An 11,110-nucleotide genomic window follows, 5' to 3' on the forward strand; every position below is an offset into this window, starting at 1 on the left:
GTACGTCTGATAGTTCCACTAGTACCTTTGCTAATGCTTAGAGCACAGAGGAAGGCCTCTAGAACATTGGGTGGATCATCTATGATGAACTTCTGGGAGGGTATGGACAAGAGTCTCATGGGATGGGAAGATATGCTGTGAGCTATATCACTGGAGGGAACATTCAAATAAATGAGATCATAGATCCATGTGAAGATCTGAGAGAGACCCATAGAATATTTTTTGTTTTTATTTTGTTTTTTTGTGAGGAAATTGGGGTTAAGTGACTTGCCCAGGGTCACATAGCTAGTAAGTGTAAAGTGTCTGAGGCCGGATTTGAACTCAGGTCGTCCTGAATCCAGGGCCAGTGATCTATCCACTGCACCACCTAGCTGCCCCCATAGAATATTATAATATTAGCCCTGGAACAGAACTTAGAATGTAGAATTTTAGTCCTAGAAGGAGCCTTAGAAAACAGAATATTAGTGCTAGGAAGGGCATGGGAGATCTTCTAGTATGCTTCTTTTACAGATGAGGAGATGGCTTCAAAGAGGGGAAATGAATTTGTCTAAGGAGTTGGTGTCAGAAAAGAGAAGGAAAAAAGGAAGGAACCAATTGTTTATTTTTGTTGTTGTTGTTGTTTTGTTTTTTTAGTGAGGCAGTTAGGGTTAAGTGACTTGCCCAGGGTCACACAGCTAGTAAGTGTTAAGTGTCTGAGGTCGGATTTGAACTCAGGTACTCCTGACTCCAGGGCCGGTGCTCTATCCACTGTGCCACCTAGCTGCCCCAGGAACCAATTGTTTATTAAGCACAAATATTATCTCACAACAACCCCAGGAGGTAGGTGTTATTATCCTGATTTTACAGATAAGGAAACAGAGGCAGACAGCATGAAAATGGCTTGCCCAGGGTTACACAGCTATTAAGTATTTGAGACTTGATTTGACCTCTGGTCTTCCTGACTCTAAGGGCTAACACTCCATCCACTTCAATAGCTACCTGCCTAGGTGAGCTTGGAATTCAGATTTCCTGACCCCCCAAGTCAGTGCACATCAGAATTAGGGTTAATTATTTCTCAGAGTTACTAGATGGAGAATCATCCTGAGGAGATAAAATCTTGCTCTCTTTCTCCACAGCTTCCACTGTGCGCCGCCCCTCCCCCCCATTCCACACTTCTGACAATCAAGTTTCCAATGTGAAGTATGCTGCTTTAAGACCTCTTCTTTGTTACTAGAATGATACTGAGGAAATGAACTAAAAGGGAAATGATGCTGGTCTGGGAGTTGGAAGAGCTGGGTTCAAATCTTAGCTCCGCTGCTGCTTATTATTTGTGTGACCTTAGAACAGTCAGCTCATCTCTTTTGGTTTCAGTTTCCTTATCCATAAAATGGAGACAACTGTATACTTGGCTTTTGTGGGCAAAGTGTTTTGTAAACTATAGGGCCCTGAAAGAATTGTGGTTTGTTGTTTTTGATAATATGATTAGAAACATGGTCTTGGATTCCTTGTTCTGTCTCCCACCCTCCATCCCCAACCAACTCCCTTTATTTTTTTCTTTTTGCTTAAATTTCTTTTCTTGGTCAGGTCTGTGAAGGAGACTAAGTGCTCTTCCAGCTGTGTGGAGATGACATAAATCACAGCATGTGACCATGACATAATCGCCATATTGATCAGTTACACAGCCACTCACAGCTCCAGCACCGGGAGACACTTGGAGTCTTGGCAGACAGAGAAGCCAGGGGCCCCGAGGGCACAGCCCAAGCCCAGGGAGTCCCTGAGCCAGTTATTGGGAAGCAGTCAGTAGAGCTGCTAAAAATAAACACCACGTCTCACAGAGGCAGGTCTTGGCCCAACTGTGGGTGTAGGTCCAGGCAGATGTACTGTGCACAGAAACCACCCCAATTCGGTGTTCCCAGATGCACACAAGACTGGGGTTTATGCTGAGGTTCCCTTTTCAGCACCCCACCTGAGGCTCAGGGGGTCAGGAGACAAGCAGGAAAGGCAAAAGCTCTGTGGGAAAAGTCACAGAAGTGAAAATCAGAAAATCAGGCCAGGAGTTGAGTTATCTGGAGAATTTCTTTGGGGGGGGGGCACAAACCACTTAGATAGGAATAGAATTCTTTCTATGGTGGAAAGAGTGCTAAACAGGGTGCTGGAAGAACTAATACCAACTCCTGGTTCCGATGCTAACCAGCTGTGTGTTTTGGGGCAAGTCACTTCTCACTGAGCCTCCATTTCCTCATCTCTAAAATAGGGCTAATAATGTCAGCGATAGTAATTCACATTTATATGTATATATAAATATATTTATAACTCATATTATACTCATATTGTTTATTATTCGATTGATTTATAATCATAAACATATTTATCGTATTTATGTATTCATAAATATGCAAATATTAATTACTATTCTTGATATCATTAGTCCTATTTTTCTATTACTGATAGTGTTAGCCTATATGCACATATATTATATATGGACATATATAGATATAGATAGATAGCTGTAACACCTTCAAGTTTAGGAATCATTTTCCTTATAACTATGTGAGCTAAGGAGCACAAGTATTCATTGCATTCATATAGTACCATTAGGTATATAAGTAATTTTCTCACCACAACCCTGTGAAGGAGAGTATTCTTCAGCCCCCCCCCTTTTATTTAGAGGAGGAAACTGAGGCTCAGAAAGAAGGGTCCTAAAGCTACAATGTGTGTGAGAGGAATCTCAAAGTGAGGTCTCCCTGACTTCATAACCAATGCCTTTTTTCCTTGCACCACATCTTCCTCCTGAGCAAATGAGATATGAAAAGGCTTTGCCAACTGTAAAGCCCTAGACAGATGTGCCACTGAGGCATAATTCTGTGGCTGGTTAGACTAGAGTGGCTCTGGCTCTCTGTGTTCCTGCTGAGATGGGACAGATGACACACCCAGTTCCTCTACTTTGCTTCTCGAACCTTGGCCCTAGGCCCCACTCTGGATCCTGACAGGAGCTGGGGGCCCGGCAGGCAGATGGTGAATTTCCCAAGAATCTCTGTCCCGCTTTTTTTTTCTTTTTTCTTTCCCCCACTCCAAAGTGGAGAAAGCCTGAAAAGCAGCCAAAGGCAGGTTCTTCTTTTTATAAGTTGGACTTTCAGCAGTTTCCCTAGAAACTGGCAGCTAAGTGATTAACCCTTTCTCTGTTCTCTTGTGTTTTACAGGCACTTCTGAAGATTGTTTCTCAAGGCTCTGCTTTAGAGAAAAGAACACTGCACTCGGTAGAAGAACTGGATTGTGGCCCCAATTCTTTCACAAACTCAATATGAGACCTTGGGCAAGTCCCTTCCCCTACTCTAGGCTTCAATTTACTAATCTGCAAAAATGAGGGGGTTGGATTAGGTGATTTCTAAAAGTCTTTCTCTAATATTTCCTGTTCTAAAATCCCGTCCAGTTCTAGCATCTAATGTTCTAACAATTCATTAAATAAACACATTTAGGAAGCACCTACTGTGTACAAGTCACTGTGCTAGCCACTGGGACATTTTATCAAAGATGAAACAGCTCATTTCCTATTGGGGTGGGGGTGGGTAGCACATACACAAATTAAGTAAATACAAAGTAATTAAAAGATGGAGAAAGAAGTAACATCTGGCAGAAGTGGGGCTAAAGGAAAATCTCAGGGCCTGCTTCGCAGAAGTGCTGGCACCTGAGTTGAGAATTAAAGAAGATGAGGATTCTCAGAAGCCAAGAAGAGGAGGGAGTGTACTTCAACCAAGGGGAGTGACTCATGCAGATGATGGAGGTGGAAGATGCAACGATCCAGTTTGGCTTTCTTGAGAGAACAGTTAGTAGTTCTGTTTGGCTGGAGGATGGGGGAGAAATATGGAATAAGTCTAGAAAGGTAATTTGGAACTATATTATGGAAAGTCTTAAGCACCATGCCAAGGAATTTGTTCCAGAGATAATAGGGATCTGCTAAAGGGTTTTGAATAGAGGGATGATATGGTCAGGTCCGTGTTCTTAAAAGATAATCTTCGCTGCTTTTGGAGGGGTTAGATTGGACATTTGGAGAGACTGGTCTCAGGGAGGCCAATGAGGAGCCTATTGCAATACCTTAGGAGAGAGGTAATAAGGAACTGAACAATGGTGATGGCTTTGTGAATAGTTAGAAGGAGATACAATCAAGAAATGTTAACTGATGGAATGGGGAGAAGGTGAAAGAAAACAGAGAAGAATATGGTTTTAAAGTTATATACCTGGGAGGTGCCTGGGAGGATGGCACTACTTTGGTCAAAAATAGGGAAGTTTGAGGGCAACTAAGTGATGCATTAGATAAAACATTGGCCCTGGATTCAGGAGGACTTGAATTCAAATACGACTTCAGACACTTGACACTTACTAGATGTGTGACCCTGGGCAAGTCACTTAACCCTCATCGCCCTGAAAAAAGAGAAAAGTAAGGAAGTTTGAAGAAGGGGCTGAGTTTGAGGGAAAGATGACGAGTTCCATTTTGGATGTCAAACGTAAGAAGTCTATAGAACAGTCTAGAGATGTCCATCAGGCAGAGCTGGTAACAAGGGACCAAAATTCAGGGAAGAAATGAGAACTGAACATTTAGATTTGTAAGTCATCTGGGCAGAAATTATCAAATTCATGGTTGCTGATGCGGTCACCAAGAATAGAAGGAAGAAAAGAAGGCGTAAGATATAGCCTTGGTGAGTGCCCCTCTTAGGGGCACCTAGAGGGTGTTAGGATGGTGACAGAAGAAGATACATTGAAAAACCAATGGAGATGGATAAAAAGGAATGATCAGATAGGTGGGAGAGGCAGCTTCAGGGAAGCCGAGATAGGGCAAGAGATTCAGGAGGAGGGTCAAACATCATCAAAGCTGCTGAGGTATGGAAGGCCCCTTCCAGCTCTAACATTCTATATTTCATCTTCTTGTCACATAAATTCTAAGGAACTTTCCAACTGTGACACTCTAGGATTCAGAGAATGTATCCAAAACATCCCTCAAAAGTCTTTGCAAATAGATGTGAATGGCTTATTCTTTTATCTGCCTTAGGCTGAGCCTGGCTGACTAAAGGGGAAACAGGAACAGGAAAATTATAGAATTTTCTGTGTTACCATGACAATTGGAGTAACACCACCTGCTGGAGAGTTACTGTAGGAAAGCTCCGCCATGAGAAGATATCTGAGGGCAAGCCATGTGGCTTGGAAGATCAGTTCCTTGGCGTCAGGAAGTGACGTTTGCTCGTTGGTACTGTCGATCAAAGCTACCAGCCAATTAGCTTGGAGCTGTGTGTTTTGTTGATGGGATGTTCCTGGTTTCACAGGAGGCTTGTGGGATGAAGAAGGGTCAAGGTTCGCTCTCTCTCTCTCTCTCTTTCACCAGGACCTCGGGGGAGTGGAGCAGGAAACATTGGCTCCCTGAGATAAATAGCTGAATCTAGGCCTCTTTCTCTCTCTCTTCACCCAATTCTTATGCTCCTTAATAAATGCTTAAAAGTCTAATCTCTGACTAAAGCTTCTAATTTATTGGTGATCACTCATTAGATTTTTAGACAGTATAGCTAGAATCTTAGCCACTGTACAGATAGCAACTTTAGATTACTAATAGAAACTCATTCGTCTATCAATATCCTTATCTGGGCCTGATGTGCATATGGGATTCATTTTGGATACTAGACCAAAGGCCTGGGAGAAGGGGATTACTAAGGAGTGGGGTATTAGATATTGGGAAAAAAATAGCTACCCTGGTCCTCATTCTCTAAAACCTTCCCCATTCTTTCCAGAAAAGATTATCTGTCCTGGGGAAAAAAAAAACACAGTACAACAGGATATTCTATCAAGTCAGCCTTAAGAGGCCTCTGTGTTTGCATGCATATGTGTGTGCGCGCGCGCGCGCGCGCGTGTGTGTGTGTGTGTGTGTGTGTGTGTGTGTGTGTGTGTGTGTGTGTGTATGAAATGTGGAGCAGGGGGAATCAAATAACATAGGATGAGTCAGACTAGATGACTCCTGCTATCTCCTCCTACCTTAGGATTTTATGAAATGTTAGGACTGGAAGGGACCATTTAACATTAAAGCATTGGATGTTAGAACACAGAATATAGACAAAGAAGAGTTCTTTTCATCATATTGTTTCTCTCCACTGCACCTTTACAACCCAGAGCAAATTCAGCCTCTTAAGGTGTCCTTTAGATCTCCTCATTCCTGGTTAGGTCTTCTGTAGCCCCTCTTACCTAAGCCAATTTTTGTGCGCTGCCTATTGACTGCGGGACTCACTGCTGATCAGCATCAAAGTTTTGACTTGCTCTGTTTTGGACTTGAGTCAGCTTGGTGGTCCCCAATATTAGTACCAGATAGTGTGTACATCTGATTTTAAACCTGTTTGAAGCTCAAAACTCCCAACTCAGATGCTCCACCAGTCCCAGGCTCCCTGGTAGCAGTACAGTAGATAGAAGCACTGAACTTAGAGTTAAGAAGACTGGAGTTCAAATCAAATCGAATCTCAGACACTCTCCCTGCAAAATAATATCACCTACCTTCCAGGGTTGGTGTGAGGACCAAATAATAGAATATACATAAGGTGCTTTGCATACTTTAAAGTGTATTGTTAGCAGTGACTACAGGTGTGTACCACCACACCCAGCCCAAATTTTTTAATGTCTAGCATATTGCCATAGTGCAAATGGTCTTAGTTGACAATGGCATTCAAAGCAGCATGGTAAGAAGAGGGAACATGGGCTTTGTCCTAGAGAATTGACATTGTCTTCAGAAAACCCTTACTAAAATATTCCCTGGGAAGGGTAGGACACTATCTCTCACCACTAATCCTTCTCCTGCCTTTTTGAGAACAAAGGATAAACAACAGTTCTCCTGATGTCCAGTGCAATATTGGCAGCTTTCCTCCTGGATATCTCAACCTGGACTTCTCAAACTCAACACTACCAAATTGAAATGATTTGTTTTCTCCTAAACCAATCTCTCTTCCAAAACTTTCCCATTTCTGTTGATGGTACCACCATTCTTCCACTCATCCAAGTTCATTACTTTGGAGTCAGTCACAATTCCCTTTCCTTGTCCTCAACCCCTAAATCCAATTGTTTACAAGATCTTGTTCTTCCTGCCTATCATAGAGGAGCCTAGAACATAGAAGGTTAAAACCCAGAGTGTTAGAACTGGAAAAGAACTGACAACAGAGTTAAAAGGGACCCTTAGAGGTCATCTCAGTTGACACCTTCCTTTCTTTTACAGAAGAGGAACTGAGACACAAAGAGGGAAGTAATTTGCTTTTGACATACAGAGAGTAATTTAGCAGACTTCATTAGATTCTTAGGATTTAAACGAGCTCTCGTATGAGAAAATTCTAGGTCATCTGTAAAGTACTGTACAATGTAAAGTGTTAGTATAATTATTATCACTACAAATTATACTAATAATCTGAATTCCTGGGCAGTCTAAGTGCTACAAGTCAGGGTGCTGGAGTCCCTCCCAAAAAGCTCTCCCTGGTGATCCCTCCCCCACCCCCACCATCACCTCTCTCTTTCTCTGGTTCACAGCTGGTCAGTGGGCCTGCAGCTGCCTCTCCATGTAGTACATGTGCACACCCAAACCCGCAGCCACAGCTGAGTGAGTGTTTATTGCAGGATTGCCCTAGACTTGGGAGCCAGTGGCTTGTCTCACAAGTGGATCCCATTAATGCTGTCTGGGGGTAATTTATTGCCAGATGGAGAGAGCTGCCCTCTTCAGGGCAGGAGGGAAAGACAAAACCAGTTGTTTGCAATGGGTCGCAGAATTATAGACTCACAGAACACAGAGGTGGGAGTGACTGCAGGGCATAGAATGTTAAACCATGAGAAATCAAATGTTAGAACTGGAAGGCTTCTTAGAACATGGGATATTAGGGGGCAGCTAGGTGGTGCAGTGGATAAAGCACCAGCCCTGGATTCAGGAGTACCCGAGTTCAAATCCGACCTCAGACACTTGACATTTACTAGCTGTGTGACCCTGGACAAGTCACTTAACCCCCATTGCCCCGCAAAAAAAAAAAAAAAAGGGATATTAGAGCTAGAGAGGATCACAGGACATTAGAGATAGAAGGGACCTTCAGGTCATCTAGTTCAACCATTGTTTTACAGAAACTAAGGCCCAGAGAAAGTAAGTGAGCTGTGCAAGGTTCATAGAGTAGATATGACAGAACCAAATTAGCACACAAGCATCCTAATTCCTAATCTAGCACTGTTTCATTAAGGTTGAGCCCTGCTGGCCTTTTTCTACCCTCTAATTACCCCTTTTTTTTTTTGGTGCAGGGCAATGAGGGTTAAGTGACTTGCCCAGGGTCACACAGCTAGTAAGTGGCAAGTGTCTGAGGCTGGATTTGAACTCAGCTCCTTCTGAATCCAGGGCCACTGCGCCATCTAGCTGTCCCCCTCTAATTATCTCTTTTGGGGTCACCTAGTGCAGGGCTTCTTAATTTTTTTTCCACCCTGATAAATTTTTACATGACCCTGGGTATATAGGTACATAAAATAGATTTTACTGTTGCCAAATTTTTCATGACCCCTACATTGAGTTACACGACCCCATACAGAGTCATGACCCACAGTTTAAGAAACTAGGACCTAGTGGATGCTTTGTGGTGTGTGTTAAGAAGGCTGGAGAGGGAACAAGTGGATTGTGTGTCATTCAATCCAACAAGCACCTACTTTAGGCCTAGTCTGTCTAGCATCTGAAAAGGGCTGAGGCCAGAGGTAAAAGCTGAGACCATACGACCTGGCCCCCATTTTGTCCTGCTACTAGAATAACCTGAATCACTCAAATCAAAGCCTTATCTTGGGTGACAAGAAGGAAGGAAAGGAGGGGACAGAGAAGGAGCCTGTCCTGATCTGGTTCACTGGAGGTGGGGGGGGGGGGCGGAGAAGAGGCGGAGATGGGCATGGGGGAGAGGAGGGATGCAGCTCAGAAGGAAAGTGTCAGCGACCCAACCCAGGACTCCACAAACCCCCTAGAAAGTCAAAGAAATCGCTGGAGAGAAAGAAGAAAACATCCCAGTTCAGGCGATTGCAACATCCATCCCGCTTTGGAATGTTACCGAAAGCTGACTCCTTGCCACGTGAATATAGGCTGAATTTTTTTTTTTTTAAATCATGCTTTCTTGGCAGTTGCTGGTATAACTATGTGTTTATGATTGAATTGGGGGGGGGGGTGGGGCTGGGGACCATCAACTGAAAATCAGGGCCAACTCATGCCAAAAGGCAGCTGCAGTTTAGTTTGTTCCATATTATGCCCCCTTCCACAGGCATAGCTCCCACAAAAGAGGCTCTCATACTCCCTCCTCACATCCCCCCTCGAGTCTGTTCATTCAGTTACAGGGGTTGGCAAACTTTCCAAGTGATATGCCACGTCTTTATTTCTCTGACTTTACTATTTCTTGGACTAGAAATATTACTATCCTGTTCCCCCCACCCCTCCAATCCCTTGTTGTCAATTAGAACCTTCCATATTCAGCGCCAGAGCTAGGGATTCTAAAGAGTAATTATAGTGTCCATACATGCAGATCATCTGCAGACAGAAATCCATCTACCTGTAAAATGAGATGGGTTAGACTATATAATCTTTAAGGTTCTACCTAGTTCCAAGGTTTGGTGATATTCAAATCTTCCAAGTTTTAAAGCCCCATCCACTTTTATTTAATGGTTCTAAAAAGTTGATCTTTTTGTTTTGTTTTGCAGGGTAATGAGGGTTAAGTGACTTGCCCAGTGTTACACAGCCAGTAAGTGTCAAGTATCTGAGGCTGGATTTGAACTCAGGTCCTTCTGAATACAGGACTGGTACTTTATCCACTGTGTCTCCTAGGTGCTCCAAAAAGTTGATCTTCCTAATTAACTGCTGCTACTGATAAGTTGGCCTACTTGTTTCTTTCTCAGAAAATCAAAACACAGAAAAATCTTCTGCTTATGTTTCTGACCCTTCTGATTATGGATGAAAGGGGAAAAGCTATACCTTTAATATAAAAGAAAAAGCAAGAAGTAAACATAATCTTGTGGGATGCAATGCAGAATATAGAGGGCTTCCTTTCTCTTAATTAGTAGTGACTTGGCTATAATTTAGGCATGTATCCAATAACAGGAAGGAAGAGTTCTACCAGCTGTAGCTGAATAAAGTTCTTAGTCTCTTAAACAGTCTGTATGTCACTCTGTCTCCCCTTCAATCAATAAGGGGAGATTGTCCTAACATTGCTTCCCTGCTTACATGATGTAAGCAGGAAGGGAGGTGGTGGAGGTGTGTGGGTGCTTCCAGCTAAAATCTGATCAGCCTCAAAATAAATAACCATTACAGCTTCTGTCTAGAAGCTCCCCTCAGGCTCTACTTTGGTGTCTCTGTTTCAGGGTTGTCCTAGGGGCTCACTATAACTTGATTTTACTGGAATATACTTGTTGGGGAAGGTTGGTGTTTTCTTGTTGCAGCATTCCTATAAGGTCTGGCTGTAGCTCTGTAGCTCAGCTCTGTGAGTTAGTTTCTATAACCCACTTGAGGAAGACTCTGTTGTCTTTCACAAAGGCATGTTTGGGGGACTGTAGTTTGTTCAGTGGGAAGAACATAGGGCAGCCACTGGCTATGTTGCTTTCCCCGAGGCCTCTGGAAGGAGCCTGAGGAAAGGTGTGGGTGGAAGGAATCAGTAATGTGTTCTCTGTTGTTCTGATCCAGCAACATGAATGTGGCTTTTAGGGATGGTCCTGCCACCAGGCTATTTTTTCCAAGTATCTACACACATTGTAGTGGAAAGAGTCTTGGATTTAGAGGCAGAAGATAGGGCTGTGTTCAAGTTTCAGCTTGGACAATGACCAGATGTACATGACACTGGGCACATCCCTCAACCTCTCTGAGTCTGGTTTCCCTTCTATAAGAGGAGGATAATTGTCTCTGTACAGGCTCTATCAAAGATAGGATCAAACAAAATGATAATAACAAAAATAGTTAACTTTATCTAGTGCTTCAAGATTTGCAAAGCACTTTATATGTATTATCACATGTTTTTGGAAAACATTATTATCACAGCAGGTTACAATTACCCTATCAGAAATGTTTCCTAAGCTGTACCTAACTGGCAGCTCTACCTTGGTTAAATGCACTCTGATGGTCTCTGGT

Source organism: Dromiciops gliroides, chromosome 2 (genome assembly GCF_019393635.1).
Source record: "Dromiciops gliroides isolate mDroGli1 chromosome 2, mDroGli1.pri, whole genome shotgun sequence".
NCBI classification, from domain to species: domain Eukaryota; kingdom Metazoa; phylum Chordata; class Mammalia; order Microbiotheria; family Microbiotheriidae; genus Dromiciops; species Dromiciops gliroides.